Source organism: Heteronotia binoei, chromosome 20 (assembly GCF_032191835.1).
Source record: "Heteronotia binoei isolate CCM8104 ecotype False Entrance Well chromosome 20, APGP_CSIRO_Hbin_v1, whole genome shotgun sequence".
Lineage (NCBI taxonomy): Eukaryota > Metazoa > Chordata > Lepidosauria > Squamata > Gekkonidae > Heteronotia > Heteronotia binoei.
Genome location: NC_083242.1, coordinates 13,051,668 through 13,064,433, shown reverse-complemented (window position 1 = coordinate 13,064,433; position 12,766 = coordinate 13,051,668). Strand labels below are relative to the sequence as shown.

The window sequence follows — 12,766 nt, the reverse complement described above, 5'->3', positions numbered from 1 at the left end:
CAGATGTTTTTTTGCCTACAACTCCCATCAGCCCCAGCCATTGGCCATGCTGACTGGGGCTGATGGGAGTTGTAGGCAAAAAACATCCGGAGAGCTACCATTGGCCACCCCAGCCATTGGGGTCCAGTTCTAGGAGTCCCAAAAAAGGTACCCCTATCCCCCAGTATTTCCAATTGAAGGAATGCATTTAAAAGGAATACGGTTCCTTTAAATGTGATGGCCAGAACTCCCTTCTGAGTTCAATTGTGCTTGTCACACCTTTGCTCCTGGCTCCACCCTCAAAGTCCCCAGGTATTTCTTGAATCAGACCTGGCAACCCTAGAGGCAGCTAATACTTGATTTATATATCTTTGGGCTCAGGGGTGGAATTCTAGCAGGAGCTCCTTTGCATATCAGGCCACACACCTCTGATGTAGCCAATCCTCCAAGAGTTTACAAGGCTCTTTTTTGTAAGCTCTTGGAGGATTGGCTACATCAGGGGTGTGTGGCCTAATATGCAAAGGAGCTCCTGCTAGAATTCCACCCATTTGGGGTCAAAGGCACAGTGCTTCTGATTCTCAGCTGCTGGGGATCAGTCAGCAGGGGAGGGCTCTTGGTCTGTAGGCCTGGCTTTGTGGCTTCCCTGTGGTGTCTACATGACCATGGTTGGAATGGAAACAGGATGCTGTAGTAGACCTGGGCCCTACGGCATGGCTTCTGACACTATTATGGACTGGCTTGGTGGGAGGCAGCTGTTTCTGACGGACCTTTGACTGGCTCCAGACTGGGAGAAAGGAACACGTCATACTCATTATAAATCACCTTGACTGGAAGAAGGTAGATGAGCCGGAACAAACCCTACTCATTGGACAGAGGCAAACATCACCCACTGTTCTGGAATCCATCAAAGCTCCTGTTCCGGACCTGGGGTTTGATGTGTGTGTTTTTACCTCCATATCTGTATCGCTGCTCTCTCTGATGTCGCTGCTGCCGGTGAAATATTTTTCATCTGTCTCTGCCGTCTGCCAATAAAACCCAGCTGGCACCTCAAAAGCTTCCTCCACCGCCTGAAATGCACAAAAGAGGAGCGGTTGTTTGCGAATGATCTTGGCTCTTCAAAGCCAGGGTGGGAAATAAAGAAGGCCGGAGAGAATGCCAAGGAGGGGAGACAGAAGAAAGAAGCATTAGTCACTGACACCTCGTTCCCTCGGCCGCTTCTGTGCCAACTGGGCTGGCACGAAGGACAGCCAGCCCAAACTGATGGCACAGTTGGCTGCAACTGATGCTTGGATAGCGGGACCAAACCCAGCAAACTGCACTCTACATCCCTATCGTCTTTGGGGTTACGTGCCTGCAAAAGACATAGCCCAGAGACGCACAGTGGGGATCAAAAGCCTTACCACTGTTCACCAAATGCTCTCCAGTGGCTCATCCACACTATTTAAAACATAGTCAGTGCCTCCTACTGGTCATCTCCATGCGCACAGTTGAACTGACAGATTTTGGTGCACCAGAGGGGGCCAAAATTGTTTAACGTAAGAGCCACAAACATCAGATGTTCCAGAGGATTGCACACCTGTAGCCAGAGAGGATTGTGCGCCTGTTCCGTCACCCTTAATGACATCCCAGATCCTTCTTATCGGCTCTCAGTTTTAAAAAAAATATTTATGTATTTACATTTGTATCCTGCTCTCCCTGTGTCCAGGCTCAGAGCGGGTAACGTCATGATAAAAGCGTTCTAGAACGGGGGTGGCTAAACTGGCTCAAGAGCCATATGTGACTCTTTCACACACATTGTGTGGCTCTTGAAGCTTTCACTGCCCTGTTGACTAACATGAAAAAGGCATTTCTCTCTAAATCACTTCCACAACCCAAGCCAACTGACAGCTTAGAGAATGCACTTAAAGTTGCTTTCTTTCCATCTCTCCCTCCCATCTATTTTCCTCCCTCCCTCCTACCCATCCATCTATTCTGTCTTGTAGCTCTCAGACATCTGATGCTCATGTCTTGCAGCTCTCAAACATCTAATGTTTATTCTATGTGGCTCTCACATTAAGCAAGTTTGGCCACCCCTGCCTTAGTGCAATTCCACTTCTACTGAAATAGAAGTTCAAGTCAGGGAAAGAAAACGTGCACATCTTTCTGCTAAGGGAGTGGCCGGAGTTTGTCTGCATTCGCAAATTGCGTTCCCCTCCCCCCCCAAAAAACCCTTTAGCAAAGGAGAAAATGCACGTGTATTTTGTACTCAGGGACCCCTTCCTTGAGAACAAAATGCCATGGAGGAACCAGCCCTACAGCAAAGATCCATTTTCTCGCTTGCTTTAAGAGACACGCTGATTGATTTTTGTACCTTGAAGGGCTTGCCAAAAAAAAAAAAACCCAGCAGAGACTGAAAAGAGACAATACTAATTTTTAAATATCATTAAAGTGAAACCTGGAGCCACTCATTCTGTTTGAGTCAATATCTCAGAGACAGAAGTAAAACATTATGTACAGCCATGTGGAGGGAACTGCAAAGCACAGTGACATTATAATTTCAAATACAGGGAGGAAAAATGAAAGCAGGGAAGGAGCCCCCTGGGGCTGGTTCGCTCTGGGAACCTGCCTGTAAATGATGCCTCCCCCCCTGTTCACTTGGTTTATGGGAAACAGTGGATGGTACAGCTCGGTTCCGGAACAGTGTGAATCCAGGATGCAGCTCACAGGTGATTCTTCAGATTATAGTCTGCTGCAACACGGGCTTCATTTATAGTTGCCCTGGCCTGACAGCTTGAGCAAAGAAAGCCAGTTTGGTGTAGTGGAGGGGTGGCCAAACTTGCTTAACATAAGAGGCACACAGAATAAATGTCAGATGTTTGAGAGCTGCAAGACATGAACGTTAGATGTTTAAGAGCAGGAAGGAAGGGAGGGAGGGAGGGAGGGAGGGAGGGAATATAGATGGGAGGAGAGGTGGAAGGAAAGTAACTTTAATTTTAAATGCATTCTCTAAGCCTCTGGCTGGCTTCACTTGGAGAAGTGATTTAAAGAGAGAAATACTTTCTCCAAGCCAACTGACAGGGTGGTGGGAGCTTCGAGAGCCACACAATATGTGCGAAGCCACAGTTTGGCCACCTTGGTGTAGCGGTTAAGCACGTAGACTCTTATCTGGGAGAACCCGGTTTGATTTCCCGCTCCTCTACAGGCACCTGCTGGAGTGATCTTGGGTCAGGTCACAGTTGTCTCAGAGCTGTTCCTCTCAAGAGCATTTCTTGGAGAGCTCTCTCAGCCCCACCTACCACACAGGCAGTGTTCCCTCTCAGCTGAGTTAATGTGAGCTAGCTCACAGATTTTTAGCCTCTGGCTCACACATTTTTGTCTTAGCTCAGGAAAAATGGCCCCAGAGCAAACAAATTTATGCAGTAGCACACAACTTTAATGCTAGTAGCTCATAAAGTAGTATTTTGGCTCACAAGACTCCACAGCTTAGAGGGAACACTGCTCACAGGGTATCTGTTGTGGAGAGGGGAAGAGAAAGGAGATTGTAAGCTCCTAGGAGATTCTGAGTGAAGGGTGGAGTATAAATTCAATTTCTTCTACTAAAAATGTTTTAAATAAATAGACAAGCCAGTTAGCAGTGCGGCCAATGTGGGGATGATCACGCTCACCATAGTTAAACCACGATTTCCGTGCTATTCCCAAAGTGAAACACTGTACAAAAACAGGGAGCTTATGAGACATCACGGCTGCTGCAGACATAACATTGCCAATGGCTTAAATGAAGAATCTGAAGCCGTAGTTTGAAGCTGGTTTCAGGTCCTGGGTTCAGCAGGAACATAACCACAATTAACAGCATAAAGAGTGTAACAGAAAGAGATAATTAAGTTTGACAGAAATTCAAGCTCCAGAAAAGAGCGGGGTGGGAGGGAAGGAGCTCAGTCCCATAGCTTATTTCCTGATGCTCGAGCAATCAGCAGCAGTTTCTGGTTTTAGATCTAACCTTGGTTAGCTCTTATCATGGTTAATAACACAGGGCCAGTGTAACTGTTTACTGGAGACAGGCCAAGCAGGGAGGATTCACAGTCCAGAAAAGAACAGAGCATGAAGCTTGGTGGGCTGTCCGTTTGTTTGTTTGCCAGTGTTACATCTGCCCCAGTCTCTGATGGCAAAGCCCCATAACACAAAGTGTGGAAGAAGAAGAGGAGGAGGGGGGGGGAGGAGGAGGAGAAGAGTTGGATTTGGATTTATACCCCGCCTTTCACTAAGCGTCTCAGAGCAGTTTACAATCCCTTCCTTTCCTCATAACACCCTGAGGTAGGTGGGGCTGAGAGAGCTCTGAGAGAACCACTCTTGATAGACCTGTTCTTAGAGAACTGTGGCTGACCCAAGATCACTCCAACAGCTGCCTGTGGAGGAGTGGGGAGTCATACCTGGTTCTCCCAGATTAGAGCCCATGCACTTAACCACTACACCCAACTGGCTCTCGGTGTCCTTACCTGAGGGCCTGAGTCGACAGCGGCGATGTCACTTAAGCGGATGTCAGGAATCTCGGGAACGAATGGGTACGGCTGATCCTGCAGGCGACTGGCCAGGTCTGCCTTCCACCCAATAACGCTTTGGAGGGAAGTCTTGGAGAGAAATGCGGAGGTCTGCTGATAGAATAGAGCTGTATCCTGAAGGGATTCCTCCTCAGGCTGCTGAAAGGACACATGGTTAAAGCTCTGGTTAGGAACTGAATAGCAAAAATGGTAGGCTGGGGACTCAAAGGCAAATGTCAGCAAACGGTTCAGTTCAGTGCCAGTTCCTTTATCCTGGGCTCTCTGCATTCAAGCAGATTTGCTCTTAACCAAAGATCAGTCCTTCTAAGCTAGCCTGGAAAAAGGATCTTTGCTTGGAAGAAAAAGTGTTGCTAAAAAAGAAGAAAAACAGGTTGCTTACCTGTAACTGATGATCTTCGAGTGGTCTCTGTGCAGTCCCACACATGGGTCTTGCCGCAGGCAATGGATCCATACCTTGGAGTCTCCAATACTTCGCCTAGAGTATTTTTTGGCGCACTTTCCGCTTGCCCTGGGGAGCAGGCATCAACTGCGCGTGCCTGGAGTGAGCAGGACGTGCCATTCCCACTCAGTTTCTTCCAGCCACTACTGACAGTCTACAAATGTAAAAACCAAGGCAGAAAAAGCCAGCAGAGGGGAAGGCTGGGTGGGCGTGTGTGACTGCACAGATGACTACTCGAAGATCAGTTACAGGTAAGCAACCTGTTTATCTTCTTCGTGGGCTCTGTGCAGTCCCACAAATGGGTGACTAGCAAGCTGAAAGTCAAAAGGAAGGTGGGTGCTGGCAAGAAAAAAAAATTTCATACTTACAATGTATGTATGCACTCACCTGGGGTGATTTCAGAGGAAGATGGACCTAAGGACCGCTTGGCCGAAGGAGGCGTCTCATCTGGCACAAATATCCAAGGCATAGTGCGAGACGAACGTGGATGGCGAGGACCATGATGCAGCAGCACAGACGTCCTCTAAGGAGACGCCCTCCAGGAAGGCCGAGGAGGTCGAGACTGCTCTAGTCGAGTGAGCCTTAAGGCCTTCAGGTAAAGGTTGCTTAGCAACTTTGTAACACAACCATAATTACAATGGATACCCACTTAGAGAGTCTCTGGGTAGAAATTTTGCGTCCTCTTTGAGGATTGCGGTAGACCACAAATAAGTTAGGGTCCTTACGGAACGGTTGTGTATGAGAGAGGTAAAAAGACAAAGCTCTTCTGACGTCAAAGGTGTGTAGAGCTCTTTGTCCAGAGTCCATAGGATTAGGAAAAAACGTGGGTGTCATGGGTGCTGGGGACCCTGCAGAGGAAGACGAGTCTGCCGAGGAAACTGTACCCCTGCCACCTGCACCAGTACCCCTGCCTCCTGCTGAAGAAGATCCCAGCCCCCCTGCCTCGCCCTCTCGGGTGGCTCGTGTGCGTGACTGCCTCCGTCAGGACCTCAGGGATCGGAGGAGGGCAGCACGCTCACAAGCAAGACGCTCCCTGAGTCCTGAGTTTTGAGAGGATTCTGGCCCTCCTAAGAGCAAGGATGCTTGAGTTGTAACAGGATCCTGGCTGCCTCCCAGAGCCAGCAATTAGCCCAAATGGGCAACAGCCAGCAGAGGGCTATATAGCTGTGGGCTTTGGGAGGAGGCTTTGTGGAAGCAACTAGTCATCTCCCTGACGTTCTAGCGTCCACTCCAGCTTGACTTTGGCTTTTGACTTCTGGACTCCCTGACCTCGGCTTCTGGACCTTGGACCTGCGATACTTGCACAGCGATTTGGATTTGGCACCTTGGACACGCCTGCTTGCTGGCTACAGACCTCGGACTGCCTCTGGACTTTGCCTGACCCGGCCCCAGCCATGACAGTGGGCAACGAAGTAGAAGTTGAAAGATGGAATTTCGATACAACTTTGGGTAAGAAAGCAGGATCCGCTCTCAGGATCACTTTGTTCCTATGAAAAACTGTATAAGGTGGGTCAGAACGGAAGGCACACAAGTCACTGGCCCGCTTGCCAGAAGTGAGAGCAACCAACAGGGCAGTCTTCCAAGAGAGAAGATTAAGGTCCATAGTGGCCAAGGGTTCAAATGGGGGTTTCATAAGTTGTGAAAGAACTAATGACAAACTCCAAACTGGCACAATCGGTTTGATAGGAGGGTGAAGGTGCAACATGCCCTTGAGGAATGATTTGGACAGTCTATGGGAGAAAACAGTCTGACCGTCAATAGGCTCGTGGAAAGCAGAAATGGCTGAAAGGTGAACCTTTAAAGAAGAATAGCTGAGTCCCCCACACCTGTAGAGACAGCAGGTACTCCAGGATCAAAGGGAGAGGTACAGACTCTGGATCAAGTTGTTGACAGGATGCAAAGGAGCAGAAGTGCTTCCACTTGCACTGGTATGAGCGCCTGGTGGAAGGTTTTCTAGCATTTAGGATAACATCCGCTACTCTTGGTGGTAAAGATGTGGCTGAATTCTCCGAGATATAAGTCCTAGAATTTGGGGGTTGTGGTGCTATACCTGGCCGTGATCTTGGGTGAGGAGATCGTCTGCCAGGGGAAGGCGGCGATAAGTGTGATGGGACATTTGAAGGAGTCTCATGAACCACGGTTGCCATGGCCACCATGGCACTATCAGTATGCAGTCTGTACCATCCCAAGCAATTTTGAGTAGAGATCGGGTAATTAGAGGGGTTGGTGGAAAAAGATAATGAAGAGGACCCCTCCAGTTGTGGAGGAAAGCATCATTGCCTCTCCTGGTATAAAAGAGAGGGCATTTCGAGTTGTCTTTCGTAGCAAAAACATCTACTTTTGGAGTCCCAAAGCATGAAAAGATGCAATGCAAGTAGCATGGATTGAGGGACCATTCGTGGTCATCTACGCGAATCCTGCTGAGAGAATCGGCCAAGACATTCTCTATCCCTGGAAGGTGAATGGCAGTCAGGTAGATGCTGTTTTTGATGCACCATTCCCAAAGAAGTATGGCTATGCAGCACAGATGGATAGATCTGGTACTGCTCTGCTTGTTCACAAAGAAACCTGTGGCCATATTGTCGGTTGTGATCTGGACATGTCGGTTGATTACAGACGGAAGGAACAAATGAAGAGCCCTGTGAATGGCTATGAGTTCTAGGCAGTTTATGTGCATAGCCCTCTCAGGAGCAGTCCTCAAACCCCTGACAGTCTTGTCCTCTAAGTGGGCTCCCCATCCTCACTTGGAGGCATCTGTAGTCACAATGACAGACGGAGGAGAAAGAACAAAGGGCATTACGCAAAGTAAATTGTCTGGTACTGTCCACCAGACAAGGGAGAGCCAAACCCTCTGAGGTACAGTGAGAACGGTATTCTGTGGTTCTACATGCAGATGGTAGGCATGAACAAACCAAAGCTGGAGATGCCGCATACGCAGTCTTGCGAATCGAAGAACCAAGGCTGTTGCAGCCATGAGGACCAGAAGACGTTGAATGGTGATTGCAGGTTGCGTTGGGGTACATATGACCTCCTGGGCCAGGGACATAATGGTATGGGCACGATCCCTGGGAAGACAAATGAGATGAGGAGATGTGCAGAGATGAGCCACCTATGAACTGTAGGTCCTGAGTTGGGGTGAGGTGAGATTTGGTAGCATTCACACACAGGCCCAGGGAGGCGAGAAGAGAGAGTGTTGTTTTGAGATTCTTCGCCAGTTGATGTGCTGTGGGAGCAATGAGTAACCAGTCGTCTATGTATGGGAACACTGGAATGTTGCGAAGACGCAGGGCAGCTGCGACTACTGCCATGCACTTCGTAAACACTCTGGGGGTGGTGGACAGCCCGAACGGGAAGGATCAATACTGGAAGTGATGTTGTCCCATGGCAAAGCGAAGATATTTGTGGTGCTGAGGTCTGATGGTCACATGGAAAAAAGCATCCTGGAGATCCAGGGATGCCATCCAGGAATCCTGCGGAATTAGGGGAAGGATGGATTGGATGGAGATCATTCTGAATTTCTTGTAGACTATCCACTTGTTTAGTTTCCTGAGATCCAGAATGGGTTGCTTGCCCCCGTCCCTCTTGGGCACCAGGAAATATCGTGAGTAGAAACCTGTCCCACGATGGTGAGAAGGAACAGGTTCTATGGCATTTTTTGGAGCAAGTCCAGAATCCCTTGTTTGAGATGAGGGGAGGGTGGAGTAACGGTGAAGTAGTGGTGGTGAGGTGGCAAAACGAACTCGATTGCGTAACCTAGGCGGATTATGGTGAGCACCCAAGAGTCCGTGGTGATTGAGCTCCAGGTTGGATAGAACGGGAGAAGACGTGTTTGATAGCAGTGATTCAGCTGTTGAGTGAGATGCAGAGGGGAGTCAAAGAGACTGCTTGGCTGGCTGAGAAGACTTCTTTGTTTGCTGAGAGTGTGGCCTCTGTTGGAAGGGTTGCTTTTGTTGGGGGGGGGTTTGATCTTCCAGTAATCGGATTGCTTAGGATAGCGTTGGCGCCTCTGAAAAGATGGTCTCCAGGACTTAGGTCGATTGAACTTCTGAGAGGCTGGCTGAGAGACTCCAAGGCGCTTCGCCCTCTTGCGGCCATCATCTACCGAAGTGAGGACTTCATCAGTGGATGCATGAAGGAGGCCAAGACCATCAAAAGGTAGGTCTTCAATTTTTTGTTTAATGTCAGGTTGAAGTTTGGTTGACCTCAGCCAGGCGTGTCGACGCAATGCCACCGATGAAGCGAAAACTCTAGATGAGCAGGAAACGGCATGTCTGATGGTGTTAATCTGCTGTTTCGAAACTTGTGATAGCTGAGACTAAATTAGATGCAGCTCTCTGAGAAGTTTCAGGCAGAGAAGGAATGAAAGGAGTAAATTGGTTGGTGAGATTAAATTAAATGCAGCAAAATAAGCCAAGTAATTATTAAGCTTGGAATTAGTAGAGGCAAGGTTGTAAATCTTGTGAGCCAAGGTGTCCAACTTCCGGCCCTCACGATCAGGAGGAGTGGGGTGCCTGGATGGTTTGGCTTTAGTCCCTGAGTGCATGATTATGGAGTTTGGAGCAGGATGGGAGGCTAAAAATTTAGAATCAGGAATGTGTACTCTGTACAGAGAGTCAAAGCGCTTTGAAGTGGGTGGAATCGAAGCAGGTTTGTCCCAGGCCTCACGCAGCCCTTCCAAGTGCACTGGCAACATAGGTAGGAGTGACCCTGCTGGGAAATCCGCCTGAACCAGATCGTGGACTATGTCAGAAATCTTGGGTGAGTCGGAAGAAAGAGTAACATTCAAGGCTTCAGCCATAGTAGTAATCAGGTTAAGGTAGGCCTTCGAACCGTCCGATGGAGAAAGACGGGCTGACTGCGTGGAATCCAAGGCAGGAGAGCCAGGAGGATCTTCGGAGTCAGAAGAGCCTGAGCTGTCCCCGTCGGATTGGGATTCCTCAGTTGCAGGAGAGATCAGAGGCCTGGTAGGTGCAGATGTGGATGCACATTCCTCGGAAGGTTTAGACTGTACTTGTAAGGCAGTCGAAGTCATGGCCGATGTAGAAGTCATGGCTGGAGCAGCAGATATGATGGCGGAAGCTGTGAGGGGTATAAAAGATTCTTGGTACCGAGGAGGTTCACGGACTCAAGAAGAGAGATACTCCGGGTCTCGGGTTCGAGAAGGCTCATGGTACTGAGGAGATTCGAAGTCACGGATTTGAGGTGTTGATACATCATGGCTGTGGGATGCGACCTGGAATTTACAGTACCGAGAGCGACGGGGGGGAACGGGAGTAGCGATGGTAAACCCGGCAGTGTCTGGGAGATGGCGATCTGGAGAGTGAAGAATATTCATATCGACCCCCTCTGGTAATAGTTCTGGTATTCATGGTAGACTGGAGAGCGTGAACAGAAATCACAACGTCGAACCGGTGAGCAGGATCGGACATGTTGGGTGGAAACCTGTGTCAACGACTCTCTGTAGAGAGGAGAAACTCCAATGTCTCTAAAGGATCTATCCTGTAGCAAAGACCGGGGATGCTCCTGAGAGAAAGTCGGATCCGAATTGGGCTCGGGTTCGAGGATGTCGAACGGCACCATGCTATGACCGAGGGCAAGCGAGATCAGACCGGTAGAACCTTGACTGCAGCTGGGGAGTGAGGAGTGAGATAAGGCATATCGGAGATAATGTCAGTGGAACAAGCTCTGGTGGAACAAGAGGTTGGATCGGAGCCGAGTGTGTGGAAACCAACACCATCAATGTTGCTATAGTGGTCAAAGTGGTAGCCCTTGGGGAAGTTGCTGGAGTCGACCTTGTCGGATCGCGGGATTTCTTTGGAGCCGAGGCCGATGAATCGGTATGGCAAGACTTCTTCGAAGCCTTATGGCCGTTGTCGGAGTGCTTGGATGGTCTCTTGTCGGACTTATGCTTGTTGTGAAGTTGAGGAGCAGCCAAATCTCCCGCTCGGTGTGGGGGAGGTGGTGAATCAGAGCTGGGCATAGCCCGAAGAGATTTTTCGAGCAGGAAACTTTGAAGTCTGGCTGCTCGGTTTTTTCGCGCCTGTTTACCGAAGTTGGCGCAATGAGGGCAAGTATCTACCTGATGAGCTTCACCCAAGCAGAAAAGACAGTACAAATGTCTGTCTGAAGTAGGGATTTTAGATCCACACCTCCGACACTTTTTGAAAGTAATTTTCCCTTCCATAAGCTCCAGACAAGGGAGGGGAGAAAAACAGGAAAAGGAAGGCGCAGAAACAAGGGCTTTTTTTTTAATTTTAGAAGAACGAAAAAGATAGTAGAATGGAGATAGAGAGAAAAAAGGAGAATACGATACCAAACAGGAGAAGACGAGCTGAGGAGAGGAACGCAGCAAGGTAGGTGTTGTCCAGGCGGCAGAAAGGAAGAAACTGAGTGGGAATGGCACCTCCCGCTCGCTCCAGGCATGCGCAGTCGATGCCTGCTCCCCAGGGCGAGCGGAAAGCGCGCCAAAAAACGCTCTAGGCGAGCTATTGGAGACTCCAAGGTATGGATCTGTTGCCTGCGGCAAGACCCATGCGTGGGACTGCACACAGACCACGATGAAGATGGAGAATAAGGAGAAGATGATGATGTTATTGGATTTATATCCTGCCCTCCACTCCGAATCTCAGAGTGGTTCACAATCTCCTTTTCCTTCCTCCCCCACAACAGAAACCCTGTGAGGTGGGTGGGGCTGAGAGGACTCTCACAGCAGCTGCCCTTTCAAGGACAGCTCTGCAAAAGCCATGGCTGAACCAATACCATTTCAGCAGCTGCAAGTAGAGGAGGGGGGAATCAAACCTGGTTCTCCCAGATAAGAGTCCGCATACTTAACCACTACACCAAACTGGAGAAGGAGAAGAAATTATGTGTGTTAAGGTAACTAATTAAGTATAATGATCTATTCATACATCAGTATAGTGGTAAGATGTCAATTGACCAATCAATGTTTATGTATGGAATAAAGAGGAAGGGAGTATTACCGGAAGGAATTGTGCATGCTTGTATGAGCTCCTGAATAGTTTACTGTTGTGAAAGTTTTGGAAAAACTTCAGACTCCCCTCTTTGAGAAAGGGATTTGAAATGGCGTGGCAAACGTCAGCCGGCTTTGGGCTCCATCGGAGGTGGACCTTGTGGAGTCTTCTGGAAATGGACTTGTATATTAAAAGAAATATGCTTCTGGATACAAGCACTTCTTTGCACTTAGCACTTTATTGTCAGAATTAACTATCTTAGAAATATTTGTATGTGTTCAGATGCTGGAGATTTTTTGATATGTATTACTTACCCTACGAAAATACTGAATTAATGAAATATGTGAATGTCACTGTATTATAAAAAAAATTCTGAGTAAGTTGATATCATTGTTTTTGTTGCATAATTTGATCACGGTGTCTTTTTGCTTGCAATCCCCAGGTGGGGGCAGTGGATCCCCCTGGTTTGGAGGCCCTCCCCCTGCTTCAGGGTTATCAGAAAGTGGGGGGGGAGGGAAATGTCTGCTGGATGCTCCATTATTCCCTATGGAAACAATTCCCATAGGGTATAATGGAGAACTGATCTGCTGGTATCTGAGACTCTGAGGGGGCCATTTTTTTTGAGACAGAGGAACCAAATTTTCACCCCCCAAGTTTCAAAATGATTGAACCAGGCGGTCCAATTCTATGAGCCACCCAAAGAAGGTGTCCCTATCCTTCATTATTTCCAAATGGATGGAAGGCATTTAAAAGACTCTGAGGCTCTGAGACTCTGAGATTCGGAGTGGAGGGAGGGATATAAATCCAATATAAATCCAATATCATCATCAAAAGGTGTGCGG

The 12,766-nt window shown here is 48.5% G+C and overlaps 1 long non-coding RNA gene across 1 annotated transcript in view; it reads right to left on the bottom strand.

Annotated features, from left to right (window-relative positions):
• Positions 1-927: 927 nt before the first annotated feature.
• Positions 928-12,766, bottom strand: part of LOC132588435 (uncharacterized) — a 37,881-nt gene continuing 26,042 nt past the window's right edge. The window contains exons 3-4 of the long non-coding RNA XR_009556504.1: positions 4,452-4,607; positions 928-1,046 (exon numbers count right to left, since the gene is read on the bottom strand). This is a non-coding gene — a long non-coding RNA (uncharacterized LOC132588435). The remainder of the gene's footprint in view (positions 1,047-4,451; positions 4,608-12,766) is intronic.